We start from the raw sequence: 15,136 nt of genomic DNA, 5'->3' as shown, positions 1-15,136 counted from the left end.
TACCCATATTCAAAATTTCAAACTCAGAACCTCATTCATACCATGGGGTTATTTTTAATTGCTTACAGATTCTCCTTGCTTTCCATTGACCTCTACATAAACCTGGTTTTTCCAAAAATTCCATCATCCTTCAGGAGACAAATGTCCCTCCTTCTCCTCACTCTATTTCCAATTACCCCGTCACCAAGCTTATCTTCCAGGACAGAAATCGTGGGGTTATCAAGGCTTGCATTCAACATATCTCTCCTTGCTTCACCACATTAACACCTTCCTTATCCCACATATGAGCTACGGTAACAGCTTAAACACATTCTCTTTATTTTCCTAAATCACTGCTTGTATTGTTTCATCTTCCCATTCAAAATACTGTGAGAGTCCTTAGCAGGTCTTCTACAATGTAACTTCAGATATCAAAATCTTATTCTCATCACTCATGCCATGGTTGGAAATTAATGTCTTAAAAAAGTCTGTACCGAGTTTCCGTTATATGTTGGCACTGTGATAAACAGAGCAATACATGGCACAGCCCTGCTCTCCAGGAGTTTAAGACCTACAGTGACGTGGAGGAATAGGGCAGATCATGCTATGCTAGAAGAATGAAAATGGTATAACGGGGATCCTGAGAATAGGGACTTAATAGAAACTCAGGCCAGAAAAGAAAATTTCCAGAAGCAGCAGAAGAATGAGCTCAGTCCTAAAAGAAAAATAGGAATTAAGTGGGAAAGATAAGAGATGAAGACATTTTAGGTATGGGGATCAGTAGCTTGAGGATACATGGTATTTTTAAGGAATCCTAAATTGCTTTTTTTATGGCTGGAGTACAATGGTTAGCTATAAAACTAAAGAGGTAGGCTGGGGTCAAACTATGAGGGACCTTGTGAACAAGACTAAGAAATGTTCATTCTATGCTGAAAGCAATGGGACTTTCAAAAGGTTTTAATTAAGATAACGAGTTCCATGGCCATATTTGTGTTTTAGAAAAATGCCTGGCAACAGAGTTGAAAACCCTTGGAAGGGATGATACTGAAGTAGAGAAACCAAGTTAAGAAATTTGGGCTTCTCACAAAGTCTTGGGAAAAGTTACTGCTTAAAACAACCCCTACCACCACCCCCACAGGGAAAAAACATTTTTGTTCACAGTCAGTGCAGAAACCCAATAGGCCAACAAAATTATTTTTGGTAACAAAGATGTATTAAAATAAAAAAAATTAAATATGGGTCTACTTTGCAAAACAAAGAGATCAGCATTTCATAAATCATAAGTAAAAATAAATCCTTTGAATTCAGTAACAAGCTAGGGAAATGCCCTCTAATTCCCATGGTTTTCTCTTCTAATCTGTTAGATATTTTTCTCTTGTATTTTATTCATAGATAATTAAGAATAGAGATTCATTAATTTACTGTTACATTATATTCAGCTTTTCAATAAAAAAAAATTGTAGCTGGGGAATGCAGATGCTACTTCATAAGAGGATTTAAAAAATAAATTCTTCTTAGTTTTTAACTCCTTGTATATAATATAAACCATATGTAAACAGCACTATGCAGAACCAGGATTAAAGAAAACAGTTCTGTCTTGAACTGTTGAATGTGTATGTTGTTCTGAACACTACTCCCCCATTTAATTCCTGCAATCTGTCTGCCAGTACATGCTTCTTAATCATTTGCTGTGCTGTGTTTTCATCTAAAAGACTTGTGTATATTTTATAGAAGACCAACAGATAGTCAGCACCATGAGATATTTAAATATAGTCTGGTAGATCGGTTTCATCACTACCTAAGAACTTGTTAGAAATAAAAATTATTGGGCCCCACCCAATTCATAAGAATAAGAATTTCTAGGCTTATGGCTCAGGAATCTGTATTTTAGCAAGCTTTCCAGATGAGTCTTATGTATCTTAAATTTAAGAAGAATTGTGGTAAAGGATCAATCCAAAATCAGAACAATCTGGGGCGCCTGGGTGGCCCAGCGGTTAAGCATCTGCCTTCGGCTCAGGGCGTGATCCCGGCATTATGGGATCGAGCCCCACATCAGGCTCTTCCACTATGAGCCTGCTTCTTCCTCTCCCACTCCCCCTGCTTGTGTTCCCTCTCTTGCTGGCTGTCTCTATCTCTGTCAAATAAATAAATAAAATCTTAAAAAAAAAACAAAAACAAAAACAAAAACAAAATCAGAACAATCTGAAGGCGGTTAATTAAAAAATTAATTTTGCTGCTGAGAATGTCTGGACTTTTAACAGATAACCACAAATACCCACTAAAATTGTACCAAACCTATATGGGGTCTGGTTGAACCAATTATGTCTTCTTATTCATGTAACAATGATCTATAGGAAATAACCCCACTAAGCTTATGTTACCTATTCTTGAGACTCCTACATCAACAGAGACCTGACCAGTTCATCCAACAGGGGATACCAGCATGTTCAATAGAAAATACATTTAGGATAAGAAATGAAGGTCCTCATTATGGACATTTTCTTTAATACAAATTACCCAATAAAACTCAAGGTATAGTATTTTCAATTAGTTTGTGAGAATAAATGTTGGCCACATTTTTCTCTGGGTTATATCAAATATTCTTATTTTGTAAATTAGTTGTTTGATACTGACAATTACAATAACTTAACCAGTAGTATAATGTGCAGAAACCGATTAGAATGCATTACGAATTAAGAAACAAAGCATTTCTTTTTCTTGATGGAAATCAAATAAAAATGTCAAACTGCTGCAATCAGACATCCTAGATATGAATATTCATTGGCAACTGTTCATGGCAGATTTATGAATTCTTTCACCTGCTGTTAGGAGGAAAAAGGAAAACATTAAATTGTCAAATAAAGCTATTAACATAAGCTAAGAGAAAAAAATATATACACAGATGGATGCTGATCTTGGAATTATGCAATCTTATCAAAAAAAGACCTATTTCTTTTATATTGTGAAAACATTAGTTTTATGCCTGCAGATTGCAAAAGTCTGAGATTTGAACTCAGTATCCACGAGCAGCACCCTGTCTTGTGGTTTATGGAGGATAGTGGAACCAAACATCGATCACCTTGTCATGGTAAAGCCGTGTGTAAAGATACTCATTAACAATCTAAGTCATACTCAGAACGTCTGCCTCATTTCTTCAGCAACATTTACATCAACATCCACACACACTGAACTCTTTTGCCCTAAAGAAAAGCTTTTGATTAAATTAGAGGATATAATTTAAATGGATGATAACAAACTACTTCAGTGGAGTTGCTTTCAAGGTTTAGTAATGAGAAACCATATAAAATGTTTGTTTAGGCATGTTAGGTTACTTATTTAACCACGTGTGAATTTCAGTTAATTTGTGGAACACGGTTTTCATGAGCATTTTTAGTGCTTCCTGATTATTACCACGGTTGGAATGCTACGAAAACATAACATTTCCTGGAGCACGTCAGCATTTTCATTTATAGGCAAGGAAAGGATGCACAGAAGCAATAAAAACTACATTTCAAATAATTTCATTATTTTCTCATATATAATTTGATTCTTCTTTGGTTCAGATATTTTTTCGCTTATCTTTTAGACTCCTTTCAGGCTATTATCTCTGATACAATCTTTTAAATAGCTATAGAATTTTTTCCCCTTTTAGTTTATGGCTTAAATAAATACATATTTAATACTAATGGGCTGTTTCATGTTAATTAATTGAATACAATAGTAATGGGACTATTAGACCAAGAAGACTTTGGGCTGTATTACACCCAATAATCATAAGATTTCAACTAAATATTTGGCACAGCAATCGTGGCATTTTTTTTCTACAAGACGAGGCATTTGAAGAGAATTGCAGAGATCTGAAACATTATTGTTCCTCAGCTATGCCAACAAGTTAAACTAGAAGTCATCTAAATGTATTCCCAACACATCGATTTGGTTGACAAACCAAAGTAAATGGTGCTGAATCCTTACAAGTTCGCATTATCACATTCATTCATTGTTGGTGGAAGTGTAAATTAATGTTGTCTATGGAGGAAAATTTGCTAACATTTGTTATGGAGGATAATTCATCCAACATATAAAAATTAAATATGCAAACACCATTTACGCCAGCAATTCCATTTCAAGGAATTGAACACATAAAAATTTTCTACATTCAAAAGTGTTCATTGCATCATAGTTTGTGGCAGCAAAGGATTGAAAGCAATCTAAATGTCTATTAATAGGGGACAGTTCAAATAAATCATGGTTCACCCACACAATGGAGTATTTGCAGACATTAAAAAAATGAGGTCGTTCTATATGTACTGATGTGGACTGATCTTTAAAGTTTATTTTTTTTTAAAAGTTGGTTAATTTACTTGAGAGAGAGGAGAGAGCACACAAATGGAGTGGAAGGGCTGAGGGAGAGACAGCAGACTTCATGCTGAGCACAGAGCCCGATGCAGAGCTCCTGATGACCTGAGCTGAAGGCAGATGCTTAACCGACGGAGCCACGCAGGTGCCTCTTAAAGTGTATTTTTAAATTAAAACAGCAAGCCACAAAATTGTGTGTATAATATGCTCTAATTTTAATGTAAGCCACAGAGAGAGAGAGAGAATCTATTTTTCTGTTTATCATCTATATATTAGGATATACAAGAGATTCAAAGCAATGATTGTTTCTACTAGGTGAGTGGGATAGGAATACACACATTCTTCATACTAAATCTTTTTGCATTTTAATATATTTATCATGTAAATGTACTAGATAAATAGATTTAAGAAATAAAATTTTAATTGCAAATAATTCATTTCCAAAAGTATGCCACAATATGAAAGGTTATGGATTAAGGTAGATATAGAACAAACGACCATATCCTAAAGGTTAAAGCATTGTGCATTACGAACATTTAGGGCATATCCTCCCAGTGGCCTCTCATTTAATTCTTTTATCCAATCAGCTATATTTTATATCTTAAAATTTTGCAGCCAATGCTACACTTTAAGATTTGATTGTGTTATAGGCCTTCTCCTCCCAAAACTGTACACATGCAAACATCCACAAATTTGCAATAAACCCAGGGGACTTATTTATTGTATCCACTCCAAGGCTATCCATGGATCCCTAATGCTCCATGAATCTTGGGATAACAGCCCCTTATTTGAATAATGACATAAATGTAGAAATCAAGTATCATTCATTTTCATTCTCAAATCATGTATAGGAATGACTCTAATAGTCACTTTGGACAAGACTTTAAGAATAAGTACATGTATTAAATTGAAATTTGTGATTATAATCTAAGCCCAAGTAACTTCTGAAAAACAATACATTTACAGTCCCAAGGGGCCATCTTACCAACTTCCTTTTAGTCATTCTGTACCTTGGCAACATTTCTATCATCACTGAAAAATTTTTAAAAATATAAGCTTGAGAGGGGGAAAAAAATCAACACCTAAATATTAAGAAAGTGTTACTACAGTCCAAGAGTTAAAGAGTAACAATATGGAGGTTGTATGTTTTTAAAAAGATTACTTGATACTAGTTTCAAGAGTGTGACAAGGCCTGATGTTATTTTAAGATATAAATCTCAATATATATATTAATCCAGAAATAAACAGTCTTGCTTAAAAGAGTCTTACCTAAAAGTCTCCTAGATACTACCTCTTTGAATGCACACAATTCCTTAACAATTACTCTAAATTAAGTAACATATATTTCATAGGAAACAGCTGATAATGCTTTTATGTACATGTATATGGACTTTCTTTTAGTATTATATTTACTATAATCATGACACTTTTAAAATAATAGTAGTGAATACATCAACTGCTAAGTACACAGAGTACATAGATGTATTTGCTAATGTAAATTTCATAATTACTACAATATAAAGAAAGATATTAATTGCACCACAGATATCTTGTTCTTAACACAATATCACTGTTCTCTCAGATTGGGGCTGTGTATATGGAGGTTTCCATCAGTTATTTTTATGTGTTTATTTGAGCTTCTCATTTTCTCTGTCTTGAAACATTTGAAAAGTAGCCTAACATCTCTTTCCTTTGACCTCTTCTGACAAATTAAATATTCAACAACCCTGAAGCATCCATTACCCTTGAGATGACATCATGATCTCAACAACACTCCTTTAGGCAAATCAACATAATTACCACACATCTAGAACATACAGAGATTCTTCTTAGACAAGGCAGTAAGAGCTTCTGCTATTAAGAGGTCAAGATTAGGTTTAAAGGGTGCAGGTCTTAGATTCAGCACTTTACTTCATATCTGGGTAACAAATATAATTTCCCTTTCATTAATAAATGCAGAAAGACGAAGCTATGAAATCCGTATTTATAGGGTACGATGGGAAAGAATATTCTATAACATCTATTTCGGATATCAAAGCATTTATCAAAATACCTTTTCCCCCCAGTTTTTTAAAGGAACAAAGGGAGCTGATAGGTAAACTGAAGCACTTCCTAATAAGTATCCCATTTAAGGGGACAAAGGGATGTGCTCACTCTTTATCGATGATAATTTTACTGGCGTATCTGATTATACAGCTAGAAATCTTAATTCAGGTCTTATTTGTAGTGGATTCCAGATATCCTAATGAGTATCTGAAAACAACAATAAGAGCAGCAACAATATTCACAAACAAGTCCTCACAGAGAATTTGTTATGTGCCAAGCAATATTTTAAGTGTTTTTAGATTATTTAGTCCATTTGTTTCCTTACAACCACCTCACAATGGAAGTAATACTATTATTCTTTTTTAAAGATGTATTTATTTATTTTGAGAGAGAGAGAGAGAGTGAACGGGAGGAGGGGCAGAGGGAGAGGGAGAAAGGGAAACTCAAGCAGACTCCCCGCTGAGCACAGAGCTTGACTGGGGGCTCAATCTCAAGACCCTGAGATCATGGCCAGAGCTGAAATCAAGAGTCAGATGCTTAACCAACTGAGCCACCCAAGCAGCCCCAGAGGTAATATTATTAACTCATTTAGGGGCTCCTGGGTGGCACAGCGGTTAAGCGTCTGCCTTCGGCTCAGGGCGTGATCCCGGCGTTATGGGATCGAGCCATATCAGGCTCCTCCGCTAGGAGCCTGCTTCTTCCTCTCCCACTCCCCCTGCTTGTGTTCCCTCTCTCCCTGGCTGTCTCTATCTCTGTCGAATAAATAAAAATCTTTAAAAAAAATATTATTAACTCATTTAGAGCTGAGGAAACTGAGGTGAAGAGGGATTTACTTATCTTGCCCAAGGTCACAGAGCTTGTGGAGAATTTAAATCCAAACCAAGGAAATTTACACATGTAAACACAACTAAACTACATTGGACATTAAAGAGATGTTTTAAATCACCTCATTTTATTTATTTATTTTTTCCAAAAGAAAGATTACAAGACTGGAAGGGTGATAATTATCCATGACATCATCCAACAGGTATTTCTTAGTTACTGTTAGTATTGTGGTGGATGCAAATAAGAAAGATATGAATGAAAACCCAAAAGCTAATACAAAGGCAAGATTTTTGAAAATACTCTATTATTATAAATAATGTCCACTTACATCAAGTAAGAAACTTAAAATACATAAGACAAAGAAACTTTCAATTGTTTCTGTGACTCTCATCTATATAGTCTTATAATGTTAGTGGTTATAAGGGTATATTCAAAGCAGTGTTACTTGATTATTTTATGACTTTATAGTATTTTTCTTTCTCTCTATTAATTTAAGTCAAATCAATATCTCAAACAACTTCCCTGACCCATTTCTATTTAAAAGCCTCTAAAGCCTGCAACAGTCTGCTCTTCTGACTGACCTTCAGATTCTCTATCTACCATGAAGCCTTCCCTGAAAACTTACATACCAATGACTTTAAAGTATGTGATTGAAAATACACACTTGATATCAATTACGCCCAATTGCATATTCAACTTTTACTGAAATTTTTAGGTATTATTTCTTGAAGGCTAGTTGTCTGATTTAATTTTTTCATCATTCCAAGCAGCTCTACCCAATATAATTTTCTCCATGATGGGAATATTCTATAATTGTGCCATACAATATAGTCGGCACTAGACACATAATGGCTATTGAGCTCTTGAAATGTGACTAGAGAGACTGACAATTGAATTTTTAATGTTATTGACTTTTAATTAATTTAAATTTAAAGTTAGTCACGTGTGCCTAGTAGCTGCCTATTAATAATGTACTTCTGTAGTGATGTATGCTGAGCAGATATTTAATAAATTCTGAGGAATAAATGAATGAGAGAATGCATGCATACACAAAACTTCTCATGTTTGTAAGAAATATCTATCTGTACCCAAACTTTCATTTTCAAAAGTAGGACAGACCATTTATGGAAGCAAACCTTCTAGAGATTTATAATCTTAGAATCATAAAGTTAGCCACGGAGGATAGTCTAGATCATTCAGCCGTCCAAACTTTACTTGACAAATGAAACAACTGAGTCCAGGGAAGACGTTTCCTTTTTTCAGAGCTAGATTGTGAAGAGTCAAGGACCGGAGCTCATGTACTTTTGTTCTTAGGGCAGTAATATTTGCCATAATATCCTAAAATTTTATGGGTAATTAATCTCTGTATATGATCTTCCCACAAGACTGGAAGCTTAGTCTAGTGTTTTGTTTTGGAGTTGCCTGGAAGCAGAGATACCCTGAGGCAAGGATTAGAACACAGGTGGTTTACTTGAGAGGTATGAAGAACACCAGAAGGAGAGTGACATAGGGAAGGTTGGGTAAAAATAAAAAGCATTATCAAGACAGAACTATGGACATTAAAAATCTGGATATAGTTTAAAATGCACAGTTTAGAGTTATTCCAGTCTGGCAAAGAGAGGTGTCAAATGAGGGATCTGGAGTATTTATTTGTCTGCTCTCATCAGTCAACACTCCCAGGCTTTTGGAAATCAGTAGATCTCAGTGATGAAGCAAGGCCAAAGACATATCAGTGGGACGTCTCCAGTTTGTGCTCTTGTGTTCTACTTAGTTTTTAGTGCAGATTCAAACTACAGTAGCTGTTCAATTAGTAAGATTATATATAGTTCTTTTCTTCTTTAAATCATGGAATCTTAATGAAAAAAGACCTTTTGAAGATAAAAATACTTTGTATCCAGGAGCTAACGTAGTGTCTGGAACAAAATAAGTGATTTCCAAATTAGTGTCATAATCTTGTCAACATAATAGACAAAAGAACAACATAATATTTTGATACTTTACAGCTCTTACTACTCTCAGCAGTAAATACTAATTGATTGTCAACTACCTATTTCTAAATAATTGTCATACATCAACTCATTATTCCTCACCACAATACTCTGTTAAATATACTAGTTATTACTATATCATACTACTACAAAGCATAAATAGGTTTTTACATATTTTCTTTTAAAAAACATATATACATTATGACATTTTCTAATTAGTATTTATAATTTAATGCATTATTTTTAACTCTAACATGGAAGCTCTTTTATATTGGAATCATATTGGTTTTAAAACCTGGAGATGGAAGCTTAAGGACTTTGGCTTCTCCTACATATTATTATGTTTAACATTAGCTGCAAAATTAGTTGTTTTCTGAATTATACAATGCAGATATGGCCATGAAAGAAAATCAGAGTTTAGGAGAACACATAGAGTTGGAAAAAACATATACTACTCCTCTTAAGTTTATTTTTCCAAAGAAGAGATTCCAAAGCACTTGTTAACACCACCTACAATACACACTGAGCTCCTATTAGATATGGTAGATGTGATGCCTACTATATTTCCTTGACTTTATTTTACTTTTTGAAGAAGAAAATCTTTTTACTAATCACAACATGAAATCGACATGACATCCCATTAGGATTGAGCCAGGATAGATAATGTTGTTACAGAATTTACATTTTTCACATCCATTTTGGGGGGAAATATTACATTATTAGGGCTCTTCTACAAGGGTTTTATGGAATGATTTCAGTAAACCTTTTCTTTTTCAATAGTAAATACTAATATATAGTCTCAAATTGTGCTAAAAAGTAGTTAGTAAGGCAACTATAAAATCTATAGTAACAACTGGCAGGATTAGGACTATTCTGTTGAACATTAAGAATCACATTCCTGTTTTAGCTATTACATCAATGCACCTTTTTCATTGGTAAGGCAACCGCTTGCTGGGGGTACCACGATGATTAGCAAGTTTCTTCAGTTATAGATGCTTGCTTTGTCAAGACTCAAATGAGTTTCTGGGGTGCCTGGGTAGCGCAGTTGTTAAGCGTCTGCCTTCGGTTCAGGGAGTGATCCCAGCGTTCTGGGATCGAGCCCCGCATCCGGCTCCTCCGCTGGGAGCCTGCTTCTTCCTCTCCCACTCCCCCTGCTTGTGTTCCCTCTCTCGCTGGCTGTCTCTATGTCAAATAAATAAATAAAATCTTAAAAAAAAAAAAAAGACTCAAATGAGTTTCCTTTCCCAGTTTTGCTCTCTTTTGGAGTAGAAGCAAATAGCTTTGTGTTTTGTATAGAGGGAGGCTAATATTTTGAAATTCAGCTGTTGCAATCTTCTGGTAATTTAAAAGAGAAATGAATTATTATAGGAATAAGTTTATGAACTACTCCCAGTTTTAAAATAACAAGGCTTCTGAATAACTTCTTGAACCTACCTTTCCATTCTGGCACACGACTTGGGAAACCTAACACGTGTGATCTGCATTGCAGTAATTCTTCTATCAGCTACATTTTGCCCTCAGTAACTGTTAGAGTTGTGGTTTCAAACAATTTCTGCATAGAAAGCATCTTTAAATTTTTTTTTCACTGAACTGAGATTTTTCTCCCGTAGGTGCCAACGGAAGGCAATGTAAACATACAGATATATACATTTGCATACCCATGTGGGTGTGTATATATGTCTTTGTAAAGCAGATTACTTTTAGGGCTCCTGAGCTGCTCAGTCTGCTAAGGGTTTGCCTTCAGCTCAGGTCATGATCCCAGGGCCCTGGAATCAAGCTGCAGGTCAGGCTTCCTGCCCTGCTCAGCTGGGAGTCCACTTCTCCCTCTCCCTCTATCCCTCCTCCCAGCTCGTGCCCTCTCTCTCTCTCTCAAACAAATAAATAAAAATTAAAAAAAAAAAAAGTAAGTTACTTTTACCATTAGAATAAAACTAAACTACAAGGACAACTCTGCGAGGACAGGTTAGTCTTCCTCACAACTCTCTAGGTTGAGGAAGGCAGGTACAATTCGCCAAGGGACGTGATGAGGCTGTGGTAAGTCTTTTCATCATGCGTCAGCCCCGCCTTGCCAGGTCTCACCACCACAGCGACATGCACATCCACTTCCTCAAAAGCACTGGCCTCTAGAGTCACATCCGTCAGAAACAAGATATTCTTGGTTGAGCACACACGGCTGTTTGCAATCTTTCGGTAACTCTCACTCTCCACTTTGTATCCAATCTTGGTATCAAAGTGACCATCATCAAGCTCAAGAATATCTCCCTTTGTTGAATGGCCGAATAATAGCTTCTGGGCCTCTAGACTCCCTGAAGATGAGATACACGCCTTCATTCCAGCCTCTGTCCCTTTCCTGACCGCGGGAACTACATCTTCAAAGAACTCTGCTTTCCTCCCCCCAGCTGTGAATGCTGCTCTCCACAGAGGGCCCTGCAGCTGTTTCCTCGCCCTGGTCTTTCAGTCCAGAGACATCTGCCAGCACACGTTATCCACCATGGCCTGGATCATCTGCTGCAGGTCATCCGCTCCATTCCCAGATGTGGCAGATGTTACCAAATGGAAACTGTTGATATGCTTCTAATTAAACTAATAAAACTAAAATAGTTAGATACATTGGGGCAGTGTTTTCTGGAGCTTATACCAGGACAGCTTGTTCAGCTGATTGTACACATCTCTTCTCATGACTACGTTCAGTGAAGAGATTTCATGTTGGTCACCTGAAATTCATCATGGTGGGAGTATTCACACCACGGGAATCATCAGTGTTACAAATCAAGTTGCCCCCTTCTTCATCCTGTCGTTAAAAATTAAGCAGCACCATTTACAGGTATGCCATTAGGTGGCAAAGACTATGAGGCATCCCAGAACTCAAAACTAATTTAATTCAACACAAGATTTATGCATAGAAGCACTTCATTTGCACAATATATAATAATTAGAGGACCAAAGTGTTTTGTCTGAAACCCACCTGAATCCAAAGATGAAGGGTTGCTTTATGGAATACTGGTTCTATACTACAGCATGAGGAAGTAATGATGGAGAGTAGGAGTTTCCAGACTGATAATTTTTTTGCAACTAAATCTTTTTTTCTTTAATTCTGGGACCATCACAATGTTTCCAATTTTTATTTTGTTAACGAAATCACTCAAAAAACCTCTTGTCGTCTCTCATCTTAATTTCGTGACTGAAAGAACATTTACTACTAAGAAAAGTAAAACAAAAATAAAAATAAATAATCTCTGAATACACTACAATTCATCCTAGGAAAGAAAACTTTGCATTCTTACATTACCTTTTACTACATATTAGTGCAAGCTTTGTCACAAGCTGGCTGAGTACTTTGGAACATGCGCATGATAATTATATTAATTTTTCTTAACAATAAACCATTGAAAGAAGAATATTCTGGAAAAAGAAACAGATAAAACGAAGCTTTGAACCATGTTGAGAGAGTTTCAGTTGCCAGACAGAATACCCAGTTGCATTGACAAAGGCCACAGAGTGTCTATAGCTCTCCCAGCTGAGGATGACTCTTCAGGTTATCTAAGTTCTGGCTTCCTTCTCTAAGCTCACTCAAGTACATTTCTTATAAGAAAACATTTTTTCAGTATTACTTTTATACACAGAATATATGGCAATCTCCAAATACAATTATGTTGTCTCCTTGCCAGTTATCTTTCATTAAAATTAATAGTCATTTTGATTCATCCCTTAGTCTCATGTATATTTCACTGAGTGTGATACTTTCTGTGTATTGGTAACATGCAGTTTCAGAATGAGCAAAATGAGAACCCTATCTAGAGACAAGGTAAACTGATTTAAGCCTGGCCTGATCAACCTGTTTTGGTAGCTGGTCTGACACATCCTGGGTTCAACATTGCCCTGTGGCCTTCAAAGTACGATAAATATTATTTTATGTCTTTAAAAATGTTCATTTATTTTAAGTGAGATTAGAGACCATTATTCCTCATGTAATTACTTCTAGAAAACGATTGTCAATGTATTTAAATGTTATTTTTCTACTTCTGAATATGTAACAGGAACAGTGTGGGTGTTATGCCACATCTTCTTCCAATAAAAAAAAGATACATGAGAAAAAACAAACTCTTGTACAGTAGTAAATCAACTAAGTAGACACAACCAAGTGTGCATTTGGTATATTTAACAAAGCAGACCAAGAGCCCTAAATTAACACTGAATTTGCTTCTGTAAAGGAGAATTATTATTGACATTTCCAGCTTGTGGGGCCACTGAGAGTGAATAAGTTGATTGTTGTTCAATTATTTAATTAAGTTACAGGAAAGATGTGAATCACAAGGTCTACCAGCATTAGCACTAAATTATAGAAACAGTGCAGTATTGGTCAAAAAGCGGACTGCAATGATCACTGAGAATGTGTTATAGATTGACTGTCATTGTCTGCTAGTGTATTGACAAGGGAACATGTAGAAAACTAATTTTGAAGTTTTTAATTATAATGACTTTAAAAAAGAATAAGGAATCATGAATAGTTCATTGAGCTAAGCATATAGCTTATTTTAGCTTATATGACCTCAGAAGAGCCACTAAATAGGTACAAACATAAAGAGCAAAAATATTCTCAAACCACTTTTGGCCCAGACAACATAATGAGTATTGAGCACAATAAGGTGCCAGCATTAATAGTAAATCGAAGTACAATAGTCCCCCTTTATTCCTGGTTTTCATTTCCATAGTTTCAGTTACCAGTGGTCAACTGTGGTCTGGAAGTGGATGACCCTCCCTCTGAGGAGGAGAGATCCATATAGGTCAGAGTAGCCTAACGCTAGGTCACAATGCCTGCATCATTCACCTCACTTCATCTCATCACGTAGGCATTTCATCATTCCACATCGTCAAAAGAAAGGTGAACACACAGGGTGCCTGGGTGGCTCAGTTGTTAAGCATCTGCCTTTGGCCCGGGGCTTGATCCCAGGATCCTGGGATCCTGCTCTGCTGGGAGCCTGCTTCTTCCTCTCCCACTCCCCCTGTTTGTGTTCCCTCTCTTGCTGGCTGTCTCTATCTCTATCAAATAAATAAATAAAATCTTAAAAAAAAAAGGTGAACACACTACAAGAAGGTAATTTGAGAGACCTCATTTGCACAACTTTTATTACAGTATATTATCATAATTGTTCTATGTTATTATTAGTTATTGTTCTTAATTTCTTACTGTGCCTGATTTATAAAATAAGCTTTATCGTAGATATATACATATATATATATGTCGTAAGTATATATAGGTATATGACATATATATTTATATATCATATATATATCATTTATACATCATATATATATATTATATATGCAAAAGCAAGTTTAGTACTCTCTGCAGTTTCAAGCATCCACTGAGATCTTGGAACAATCCCCTGTGATTAAGGGGGGATTACTGTATTGCCTCTTCAAACTATCATTTGGAGATACAAATGTGGAAACACAAGAAATCCATTCATTTTTCGGGTTTTTAGATTTCTAAACATGTTAAGATGTTTACCATATGTACATTATGAACACAACCCAGCTAGTACAAATGGTAAGAAGGTCTGCATGGTGAAATTTGGACAGAATATCATATTCATTGCAACAAGCTGTAAACAATCTATGTAAAATATTTCTTTCACGGACTGGTATATGTGCACAGAATAACTATTCTGTTAATTACCAGTGTGAAAGAATAACTCCTTTGTTAATTCCCAGTAAGGTATATATGTGTATCTAGTATCTAAATCTGTATCTGTATCTATATCTATATACACTTTATGATCAATTGCATCTATCATAGAATGACAGATGTGACCAATTAAGGAAAAGCAATAGATCCAATACAATTTTTTTCTTAAAGGTTTTGGTTCCATACCACATGCCAAAAGTTATCACTAAATTGGGATATATTGCTTTGTTTCAACCACCAAAAGTTACAGCAC

At 35.6% G+C, this 15,136-nt stretch overlaps 1 protein-coding gene and 1 pseudogene across 14 annotated transcripts in view; both read right to left on the bottom strand.

Annotated features, from left to right (window-relative positions):
* Nucleotides 1–15,136, bottom strand: part of ROBO2 (roundabout guidance receptor 2) — a 1,624,218-nt gene that overhangs the window by 747,941 nt on the left and 861,141 nt on the right. The window lies entirely within an intron of this gene.
* Nucleotides 11,178–11,729, bottom strand: LOC100483523 (annotated as a pseudogene).

This window comes from Ailuropoda melanoleuca, chromosome 1 (assembly GCF_002007445.2).
Source record: "Ailuropoda melanoleuca isolate Jingjing chromosome 1, ASM200744v2, whole genome shotgun sequence".
NCBI lineage: Eukaryota > Metazoa > Chordata > Mammalia > Carnivora > Ursidae > Ailuropoda > Ailuropoda melanoleuca.
Note: the sequence above shows the minus strand (reverse complement) of the source record. Positions and strands in the feature narration are given on the sequence as shown.